This window comes from Humulus lupulus, chromosome 5 (assembly GCF_963169125.1).
Source record: "Humulus lupulus chromosome 5, drHumLupu1.1, whole genome shotgun sequence".
Classification (NCBI taxonomy): Eukaryota; Viridiplantae; Streptophyta; class Magnoliopsida; order Rosales; family Cannabaceae; genus Humulus; species Humulus lupulus.
The window spans coordinates 41590143-41601263 of NC_084797.1; the positions used below are offsets into that span (position 1 = coordinate 41590143).

An 11121-nucleotide genomic window follows, 5' to 3' on the forward strand; every position below is an offset into this window, starting at 1 on the left:
TTCCTTTATTACTGGGCATCTTTTCACATGAGCAAGAAAATGTTTAGTCCCATTACTACTCTCTCCCCCTAATTTCCTCCCACAATGGTTACAAACTGCCTTCAGTATACCATCAATTTTTTGCAATGTAAAATGATCCCATGCAGGAGATGTTCTCTTTCTCTTAGTACTTCTACTCTCACTTTCACCTCTTGTATTTCCTAGAGAATGTGCCTCTTGTGTATGTGTTTATTGAACATAATCAACATCATCGACAAAATTAGATTCGATAACATCTTGGGTAGACATGTTTAGTGTTTGATCTAACCTACATTATATTTACATAACAATTAGGAAATGCTTGGTTCCAAAAATATTATACATATGTATAAATATAACTTAAAGATTACAACACATAAATTCTAACCAGTAAAGGCTTTGACCAAGAAAATAGTGCCACTGACAGTCCTAATGAAACACAATCCGCAGGGTCCCTGAGTAGAATAATCATCATGAAACCTTTTATTATCAATGACCCCAACCAAAACACAAAACAAAAGTACACATAGCAGAACAGAACATTAAGTTTTGCATTTATTTAAGATTGTTTTGCATTTATTTAAGGTCTAGCAAAACACAACAGAACAGAAGAATTTCATGTCTCATGAATCAAAGATGAACAGTACCAAGGCCTAAAATTACAGCACCGATTGAATATTTATGGCTCAACTCAAACTTCCAAAAATAATAAATGTCAAGGAAATAACATATAGATAGATATATGACAGTCATAAAGTCAACAATGAAACTTCTGGTGAAATGTAATGGGCTCCATGAAGTTGACTGGTACTTCTGAAAAGATGTAAGACTCTAATGATTAAGAAGACTATTGGTTCTGGCAAGTCTTAGAGACTAAGATGGTTGTTTTTTTGTTAAATTGGTCATCAAAGAGATTAGTCAAAAAAATTTAAGGAAAAGAGAACAAATAATTTATTCTATCTAGTGTTTAGTTTCTTCTATTTCTTTTCTTTTCAATCATCTATAATGGTTTTGTTTATTATACGTATAAAAATGAAAATAAAAACCCAGTAAACTATCAAACCGCATTCGAAGCAAATATGAAAATAAAAATATGGTTAGATATGTCATAAACAAACTGTTCTACTATTTGAGTTTGCATACTTGACTAAATAACCAACATTTATGTAGATGCAAATGAAAGGAAAGAAATATATGCTTACAGCCACAGTATGCCTGAAAGAACAGTTGGATTGAAACAGCTTCTAGCCAACTGGTATATGTTTTGCCTGATCCTGTTTGACCATAGGCAAAGATGCAAACCTGAAAAAAAGAAAAGACCATAATGTTGCTAAGATTTATGTTATATGAGTAAACTCAATTCATGAAATACAATTGAACGATGACAAGAAGGAGAAAACCTGATGCAATAATATAAGGCTGACAAAAACATGTTTATCAATGTTGAACAGTACATACATAATAGAAAAGAGAGAAATAACTAATAAGGTATAATTTCACAGAATCTGAGTGCAAAATCAAGTTCATAAGCTGCATTTGGATTGTTTATTACATCAAGTTCCATATGAATCAGTAGCCAAAACTTCACAGCAGATCAAAGACAAGAACACGAAAATGAGCACCTAGCAAAAGAACCATCAAGAAACCCTTGAATTCAAAAGTACTTTACATGCAAAATTTGTGTTCACAGAAGCAATACCCACCTGAAAAAATGAATAGAAGCAATACCCATCTGAAAAAATGAATAGAAGATCTGAAGATGGAGAAGATGGAGATGGAGAAGAGAGCACTCACCATTACCCAAAACTTTGCAGGTGACGGTGGCGGGATACACCGCCGATCAATGGGCAAAACGCGTTCCTAGATGGAAATTAGTGGCGTCGATCCTGGCGGGAACTTCATTGACCATGTTCTTCCTGGTTGTTCAGAGGTTGGATCGGCATTCGGCAGCAGCAGATTTGGTTTGGATGGAGAAGAAGGTTTCGTTTTTGGCTTTGGAAAAAAAGGGTTCAGTTCAGTAATCAGTATAACTCACTTAGAAAAAAAAAGTAATCGGGGCGGGTCTGCCCCGACCCTCCTGAATTTATATCGGGGCGGGGCGGGTCAAAGCCCCGCCCCGAATTCTGCCCCAATTTTACCGGGGCAATGATGCCCCGCCGGGTCGGGGCCCCGAACCGCCCCGCTCCATAGACCCATTTTGCCATTCCTAGAGGCTACTTAAGCTTGAAGTAACCTTTTTAAGAAATAAAAAGAACGTTATGTACGTTCTCTCTCCCTCTAAGTTCCATTTCTGTCTCCCGATGGCATTTTCGAAGGAAACTTGAGTTCTAAGACTCGGATTTAAGCGAGGATCGAGGCATAGCGATCCTAGGAAATATTAGAAGCTTATTAGCCAGAGGATTTAGTTGGAAAACAACTCAATCGGAGGTAATTCAAGTTTTAAGTTCTAAGTTTTTAAGGATTTTAAGCTTGAATTGGACTTTGTATTTTGATGAGTTTTTGATTGATTTGAGACTTGGGTTTTGATGATTTTGGATCGTGGGGATGTTTGGGAACTTTGATTTTGGGATTTGGAGATGTTTAGATAGGTTTTTGGAAGGTTTTAAAAGTGGAAAACTGGGGTTTTTAGGTTGGTGCAAGGTTGGGCCGCGACCCTAGCTTGTGAAGCTGGTGATAGGCTCTGCCAGGGGGGTGGGCCGTGGCATGGTTCATGGAGGGTCGCGGCCCTTAACGCAATAGTTGCCCATAATTGTGTCTTTGTGAGGGGAACTTAACTCTAAGAGCCTAGGATCAATCCTAGTACCTAGTTGAGTGGGATTCGACATCCCAGAGGCTTGGGTTGGGTTCGGAAGTATTTATTTACTCATTTTGATGAGGTTTTATATTATGGTTGTGACTAGGTTATCACTAGAGACTTGGAATTAGGATCGTGCTTGTGGCTCATTTATTGGTAACCTGTGCTTGGACCAAAGGTAAGAAAACTGCACCCCATACGTGACATGCATGGTTATTCTTAATGCATGTTGGATGTTTAAATGTGAATATTGGTAGCATATTGAATGCTTAGCAATCTTGCTCACTTGTATATGGTTATTATTGAGGCATGTTGGATATTTAAGTGTGAAGTATGTGATGCACGAGAAACACGTGATTAAGGCATGACATGAATATTGAATATGAGACTGTTCAGAGCTTGAGTCTCTATGTTTATGCATGATTCCAATTATGCTAGCAATTGTTAAGTGTAACGACCCAAAATCACTAAAATGGCTTTAGGGCCTTGATTAGTGTGCCGGGAGGGCATAATTGGTTTATGTGTGAATTTATTAATTTAGCGCGTGATTATATGATAAGCATGCTTGTATGGTTATATGAATGTGAATATGATTACATATTATATTTGTGAGAACCACGTTATTATGTGGGTAAATCTGCAGCATGCGACTTGAGGCGATCCTAGGAAGCTAGTTAGCGGGAAAGGCACAACGGGGCTTAATACCTGACTTGGAGCAAGTCAAGGGGTATTTTGAGTATTAGATGATTATTTGGGTTATCGGGTTATGGAAATAAATAATTGGAGATATATTTGAGGTTAGGAAGCTTAGGCGGGAACATTGGGGAATTTTACCATTTTGCACTCGGGGACGTTTTCGGTACCCCAAGCCTCGGGATTGACTTAATTAACTAAGGTTAGACTAAGTAAAATAGAAAACAGTAGAACAAAAACCCAAACCGACCCTTTTTTCTCCTTTCTTCCTTCTCTTATGTCTCTCAAGAAAACTACTAGAACTTAAGGATTTTAGATGGGAATTCAGTGGATTAGGCTGGAGTTTGGAAGGATTAGTCCAGTGTTCAGCTAAGGATTCAGTCAGGAACTAAGGTAAGATGTAAGCTTGATGCATGGTGATTAAAATTTTATGTTATAACTGGGTTTTGAAGTGTTTATGAACTTTGGTGTTGAAGGGCAGAATTGAGGCTTGAAAGCTTGGGTTTTAGCTCAGAAATTGTTAAGGAAGTGGTTCATCAAAGAAGGTAAGCTTCAATTCGTAATTTAGAGTTTAAATTCTAAATTTGCATGACTGGTTTTAGTGTTCTTGAGTATGTGAGTTTCAGAAATTGAAATGAGATTTTAATGAGTTTTAAAGCTAGGGTTTTGTTGGATTATGTTGCTAGAATCATGTTAGAAGTCTTGTGATTAATGGGTTTTGGAATTAGGGTGGTTTTGAGCAAGGTTAGGATGTTAGGAATGGTGGATTTTCTGGGCACGAAGGGTTGGGCCGCGGCTCTATTCTAGAGTGCCGCAGCCCTGCGACGTGAAGAAGAGCCAAGGAGGCTCTGCAGTGGGGAAGCGCCGCGGTGCCACAGGGCAGGTCTGTGGCGCGTGTCTGTCTTCAGAGAGGCCTAGCCTCTGTTTCAGGGGCGGGCCACAGCATGGGTTTCAAGGGTTGCGGCCCTTAAGGGTATCTTTGGTCTTTTGAAGGTTTTAAGCACGGGAACCTAACGCAATTATTAATGGTATTCCCTATCTTGGTTGTGACTAGGTATTAATCTAGGGCTCGGGAAGCGGATCATGCTCAAAAGGCGTCACTCGTAATCAGTAAACTTGGAAATTAAAGGTAAGAAAACTGCACCTGGTTGTGGATTTATTATGGGACTAAGGGTTCCCTAATCTGTATGTTCTATAGAGGATGGTATTATGCCATGCAAATAGTAAACAAACAGCCTAAGAGTGCCGAGGTTTACTTTAGTGCACAGGGCGCGGCTCGATCACTGGTAGCTGAGGACAGCTTATTATGCACTGAGCTCGATTTAAGCGGGTCGGAGTCAATGGGGTAAACCGAGGGTGCGACCTAAGGTGTCGACCCTGATTAATATGTGATTTGATTGTTGTTATTGGTTGGTGAATTAGTCGCACTATATAGTTGAGTGTTGATTGGCTGAATCTTTGATTGTATCTACGTGTTATGTGATTAATGTGATATGATAAGTATATGATCATGCTTAAAGGGTTATTCAACTGTTATCATTGCTCGTTATATGATGTTATGTTTTCTTGTTGGGCCTTGGCTCACGGGTGCTTCGTGGTGCAGGTAAAGGCAAGGGCAAGATTGATCAGGCCTAACTTGGAGAGCTCTGAGAGCAGAATGTACATGAACAGCTGCTCAGCCGCCACGGTTGAGGGAAGACAAGAACAGGAGAACCATAAACATCTGTTTTGCCTTTAGAATGGCTAGCGGTTGTCTTGTAAACCAACTTTTAAACGATGTTTCTTTTGGGATCCCACGTGTAAAATGTTTAGTTATATAAAATGTGTCTTTAGAGTCCAAAACATTTTAACCCTATCTCGTCGATGGTTTCAGTAACACATTTTTAATTAAATAACTTGATTAGCAAGTCCTGCACCTCTATAAATACAGAGTGTAGTGGTCTTGGCTATCCAGGGCGTTACAACTTGGTATTAGAGCGTCCTAGGTTTAAGGGTTCCTGAAGACCGGCTGGACATGTACATTCGCTGCCAGAGACAATCTCGATTCAGGGTTTGGTCATGTGTATATATATGCTTATATGCTTGTAATGAATTATGAACGTTGTTATTTATTGAGTTAATAGGAAGCATGAGATACTGATAGGGCCTGGCCCTTGACTATTGTGTGAAAATATTGAGGAATGCTTATTAGCATTGTCGTGCATGTAAATGAATATCTGGATGATGGACTGCATATTGTGTATGGAAATGTTGGGCCATGATTATTAGCAATGCCAGTGCATGTGAATAAATGCCTATATCTTGATTGTTTGTGAATGGCTATATTCCTTTGGTGGATTTTGGAGAAGCTTTTACCCTATCATCATGGTTTGATTGCCAAGTCATTGATTGCAGATTGACTTGGATAGCTATGCGTCTAAGAAAATCTACACGACTAGCCGGCACTAGATCTAGGACCAAAGGTGATGATCAGGGCCAGATTCCTCCGCCGGTCCCTGAGAACTGGCAGCAACTTATGGCAGATATGCAAGCGATTACAAAGTCAAGATGAACAGATTCGCTTGTTGCGACAGCAGGCTCCATCCGGGAGTGTCGCCCCTATTATACCACCTGTAGTGGTACCGGTTGTACAGCCAGGAGAGGTTGGGAACAGGTGGGAGCCGTTATATGAGCGGTTCAAGAAGCAGCAGCCCCCAATCTTTGAGGGAGGACCTGATCCATTGAAGGCCAAGCAATGGCTGACTATGATTACTACTATCCTGGACTTCATGAGGATAGAGGGACATGACAGAGTGGCCTGTGCCACGTATATGTTGAGAGAGGATGCCCGCATTTGGTGGGAAGTGGCATCACAGACCAGGGACGTCACTACTTTGAGTTGGGAAGGATTTAAAGATTTCCTCAGTCAGAAGTACTATAATGTTGCCATCAGGGCAGCAAAGGTTAATGAGTTTGTGGGGTTGGTTCAAGGCAGTAGGACCGTTACTGAGTATGCCCTAAAATTTGACAGGCTTGCGAAATTTGCACCAGACCTTGTGCCTACATATGCATCCAGGCAAGACAGGTTTATTCGGGGGCTTAATGCTATGATAGCCCGGAATGTTAGGATTACAATGGTACCTGGAGGAACAACTTATGCCCAAGCCATTGAAAAGGCTCTTACCGCTGAGAAGCGGAGAACAAGATTTGGAAGGAGAGTGCAATGAGGCACGAGGGTCGTAGGGTGGTGCCTCCTTATTTTGGGTCAGGTAGGGGCGGAGGCCCCAGTAATTTTAATAGAAAGACCCCTGACACTTCGACCGCTGCTAGTCCTAATAGGAGGGGTCGGGGTGGTCAGGGCGGCCGTCAGGGCAGCAGTGAACCCTGGAGGAGTTATCCAGAGTGCCCAAGGTGTAGAAGACACAATCAGGGCGAATGTCGGGCCAAGGCTTGCTATGTGTGTGGCACGGTGGGGCACCTCAAGAAGGATTTCCCAATAGTGAAGAAAGGGGAAACAGGAAAGGTGGACAGCTTGACTCCAGCTCAAGTGTTCACTTTGACACAGGCAGAGGCCGGGGCTAATCCCTCGGTAGTGACAAGTCAGCTTTCTAGCGTTGGCTCTCCTTTTTCTGTATTGATTGATTCTGGTGCTACACATTCCTTTATTTCTAGTAAAGTGATTGATAGACTGTGTAGACCTAGCGAGTATCGGACTACGGGGTTTGGGACTTTATTGCCTACTGGGGAACTGGTAGTTTCTAGGAGATGGATTAGGGCACTGCCAGTAATGGTTAATAGTAGGGAGCTTTCAGTTGACTTGATTGAGCTAGATATGGAGGATTTTGACATGATCTTAGGGATGGATTGGTTGGCCAGATATGGGGCTACTATTGACTACAGGAAGAAGATGGTGACTTTTGAGCCTGAGGGCGAGGATCCTTTTGTCTTTGTGGGTGTGGTATGTGGACCCTGTGTACCCATGATTTCAGCATTGAGAGCCAGAGACCTGTTGCAAGGTGGATGTATAGGTTTCCTGGCTAGTGTGGTGGACACTACTAGGATGTTGCTAGTGGGGCCGAGTGAGACCAGGGTGGTTTGTGAGTTTTTGGATGTATTTCCTGAGGAGCTACCGGGGTTGCTGCCACGGAATGAGATTCAGTTTGTTATTGAGTTAGCACCGGGGACAGAACCAGTATCAAGAGCGCCATACAGGATGGCACCAACAGAGTTAAAAGAGTTGAAGATACAGTTAGAGGAACTTCTGGATTTGGGATTCATCAGACCTAGTTACTCTCCATGGGGCACTCCAGTTTTGTTTGTTAAGAAGAAGTACGGGACTTTGAGGATGTGTATAGATTATAGGGAATTGAACAAGTTGACCATTAAGAATAAGTATCCTCTACCAAGCATTGATGACTTGTTCGATTAGCTGCAGGGAAAGACGGTGTTCTCAAAGATTGATCTTCGATCTGGTTATCACCAGCTGAGGATCAAGGACGAGGACATACCGAATACGGCCTTCCGAATGCAGTATTGGCACTACAAGTTCTTGGTCATGTCTTTTGGTTTAACCAATGCCCCAGAAGCTTTCATGGATCTAACGAACAGGGTGTTCAAGGACTTCTTGGATCAATTCGTCATTGTCTTCATCGATGACATCTTAGTGTACTCCAGTTCAGACGCAGAGCACGAGCGACATCTTCGACAGGTCTTACAGAGATTAATGGAGCATCGGTTGTATGCCAAGTTTAAGAAATGTGAGTTTTGGTTGCCTAAGGTGACATTTCTTGGGCATATAGTTGGCGCAAAAGGGATTAAGGTGGATCCATCCAAGGTGGAAGCAGTGAGTGATTGGCCGAGGCAAAGGAACACCTCAGAGGTGCGAAATTTTCTTGGGTTGGTAGGTTATTACAGGCAGTTTGTAGAGGGATTTTCAAAGATTTCTTCACTAATGACAGAATTGACAAGAAAGAGCCAGAAGTTCATTTGGTCAGAGAAGTGTGAGGACAGTTTCAAAGAGTTGAAGCGACGACTTATTACTGCACCTATACTAAGTCTTCCTTCGGAAGAAGGAAAGTTTGTAGTATACTGTGATGCATCGAGGGTGGGTTTGGGTTGGGTGTTGATGCAGAGTGAGAAGGTTATAGCTTATGCATCGCAGCAGCTGAAGGAGTATGAACAGCGGTATCCTACCCATGATTTGGAGCTAGCGGCAGTGGTATTCGCACTGAAGGTTTGGCGGCATTATCTGTATGGGGAGAAGTGTGTGATATACACTGACCATAAGAGTTTGAAGTATTTCTTCACCTAGAAGGATCTGAACATGAGGCAAAGGCGTTGGTTAGAGTTGGTTAAGGATTATGATTGTGACATTCTTTACCACCCAGGGAAAGCCAATGTTGTGGCAGATGCATTGAGCCAGAGGGGCTCGAGGCAATTATTTAGTTCTATTCAGATCTCTAGAGAGTTAGCCAATGAGATGACCAGGGCGAGGATAGAGCTGGTGGTAGGCCAGTTAGTCAATATTACCTTGCAGTCAACTCTGCTAGAGTGGATCAAGGAGGGTCAATTGGTAGACGCACAGCTACATCAAGTTCGACAGAATGTCTCAGTGAGGGTAGCTAAGGATTATTCTATTTCTGAGGCTGGTATGCTTCGATATCAGGGGCGGATTTATGTTCCGGCAAATGAGGAGATCAGACGAGAGATACTAGATGAGTCTCACACTACGCCATACTCGCTTCATCCAGATACCATGAAGATGTATCAAGATCTACGGACATTATATTCGTGGCCCGGGATGAAGAAGGATGTGGTAAAGTATGTGGCTAGATGTTTGACATGTCAGCAGGTGAAGGCCGAGCATCAGCGGCCAGCAGGGTTGCTTCAACCTTTGGGTATTCCTGAGTGGAAGTGGGAAGACATTAAGATGGATTTTGTGGGAGGTCTACCAAGAACGGTGGGACTTTGTGACTCGGTGTGGGTAATAGTGGACAGATACACCAAGTCAGCTCATTTTCTACCAGTGAAGTCAACTTACACAGTGGAACAGTATGCAGAGTTGTATGTGAGGGAGATAGTTCGTCTCCATGGGGTTCCTAAGTCCATTGTATCTGATTGAGACCTTATCTTTACCTCCAAGTTCTGGGGAGCTCTGCAGAAAGCTATGGGGACTCAGTTGAAGTTTAGCATAACTTTTCATCCTCAAACTGATGGACAGTCTGAGAGGACGATTCAAGTGTTGGAGGATATGCTTAGAGCATGTGTGATTGATTTTGAAGGGTCTTGGAGTAAGTATCTCCCGTTGATTGAATTTTCGTATAACAACAGTTATCAGTCCATGATTGGAATGGCTCCTTATGAGTTGCTATATGGAAGGAAGTGTAGGTCGCCCATTCATTGGGACAAGATGGGTGAGAGAAAGTATTTGGGGCTAGACATGGTTCAGAAGACAAATGAAGCTATTGAGAAGATTCGAGCTAGGATGCTTGCTTCACAGAGTAGATAGAAAAGCTATGCTGATCCTAGGCGTAGAGATGTGGAGTTTCAAGTTGGGGACCACGTGTTTCTGCAAGTTTCACCACTGCGAGGGTTGAAGAGATTTGGAGTAAAGGGCTAGCTGAGCCCTCGGTTTGTTGGACCTTTCGAGATTTTAGAAAGGATTGTACAGGTGGCTTACAAGTTGGCTTTGCTGCCGTTGTTGTCGGGAGTTCATGATGTATTTCATGTATCCATGTTGCGGAAGTATGTCTCAGATACGACACATGTGCTGAAGTATGAGGACTTAGAGTTACAAACAGATTTGTCTTATGAGGAGCGACCGGTTCAGATTTTGGACCGGAAGGATAAAGTTCAAAGGAACAAGACGATTATGTTAGTTAAAGTGTTGTGGAGAAATAGCAAGGTCGAGGAAGCGGCCTGGGAGCTAGAGACGGTGATGTGGGATCAGTATCCCAAGCTATTCAGGTAAATTTTGAGAACGAAATTCTCAGTAGGAAGGGATAGTTGTAACAACCCAAAATCACTAATATGGCTTAAGGGCCTTGATTAGTGTGTCGGGAGGGCATAATTGGTTTATGTGTGAATTTATTAATTTAGCGTGTGATTATATGATAAGCATGCTTGTATGGTTATATGAATGTGAATGTGATTACATATTATATTTGTGAGAACCACATTATTATGTGGGTAAATCTGCAGCATGCGACTTGAGGCAATCCTAGGAAGCTAGTTAGCGGGAAAGTCACAATGGGGCTTAATACCTGACTTGGAGCAAGTCAAGGGATTATTTGGGTTATCAGGTTATGGAAATAAATAATTGGAGATATATTTGAGATTAGGAAGCTTAGGCGTGAATATTGGGGAATTTTACCATTTTTCCCTCAGGGGCGTTCCGGTACCCCGAGCCTTGGGATTGACTTAATTAACTAAGGTCAGACTAAGTAAAATAGAAAACAGTAGAACAAAAACCCAAACCAACCATTTTTTCTCCTTTCTTCCTTCTCTTATGTCTCTCAAGAAAACTACTAGAACTTGAGGATTTTAGTTGGGAATTCAATGGATTGGGCTGGAGTTTGGAAGGATTAGTCCAGTGTTCAGCTAAGGATTCAGTCATGAACTAAGGTAAGATGTAAGCT

At 42.1% G+C, this 11121-nt stretch overlaps 1 long non-coding RNA gene across 1 annotated transcript; it reads right to left on the reverse strand.

Moving 5' to 3' along the window:
* Positions 1-378: 378 nt before the first annotated feature.
* On the reverse strand, positions 379-1857 carry LOC133780369 (uncharacterized). Its single transcript, XR_009869263.1, has 3 exons — positions 1813-1857; positions 1221-1320; positions 379-473 (listed from the first exon to the last, which is right to left on the reverse strand). It is a non-coding gene; the product is annotated as an uncharacterized LOC133780369 (long non-coding RNA).
* Between the last annotated feature and the right edge of the window lie 9264 nt (positions 1858-11121).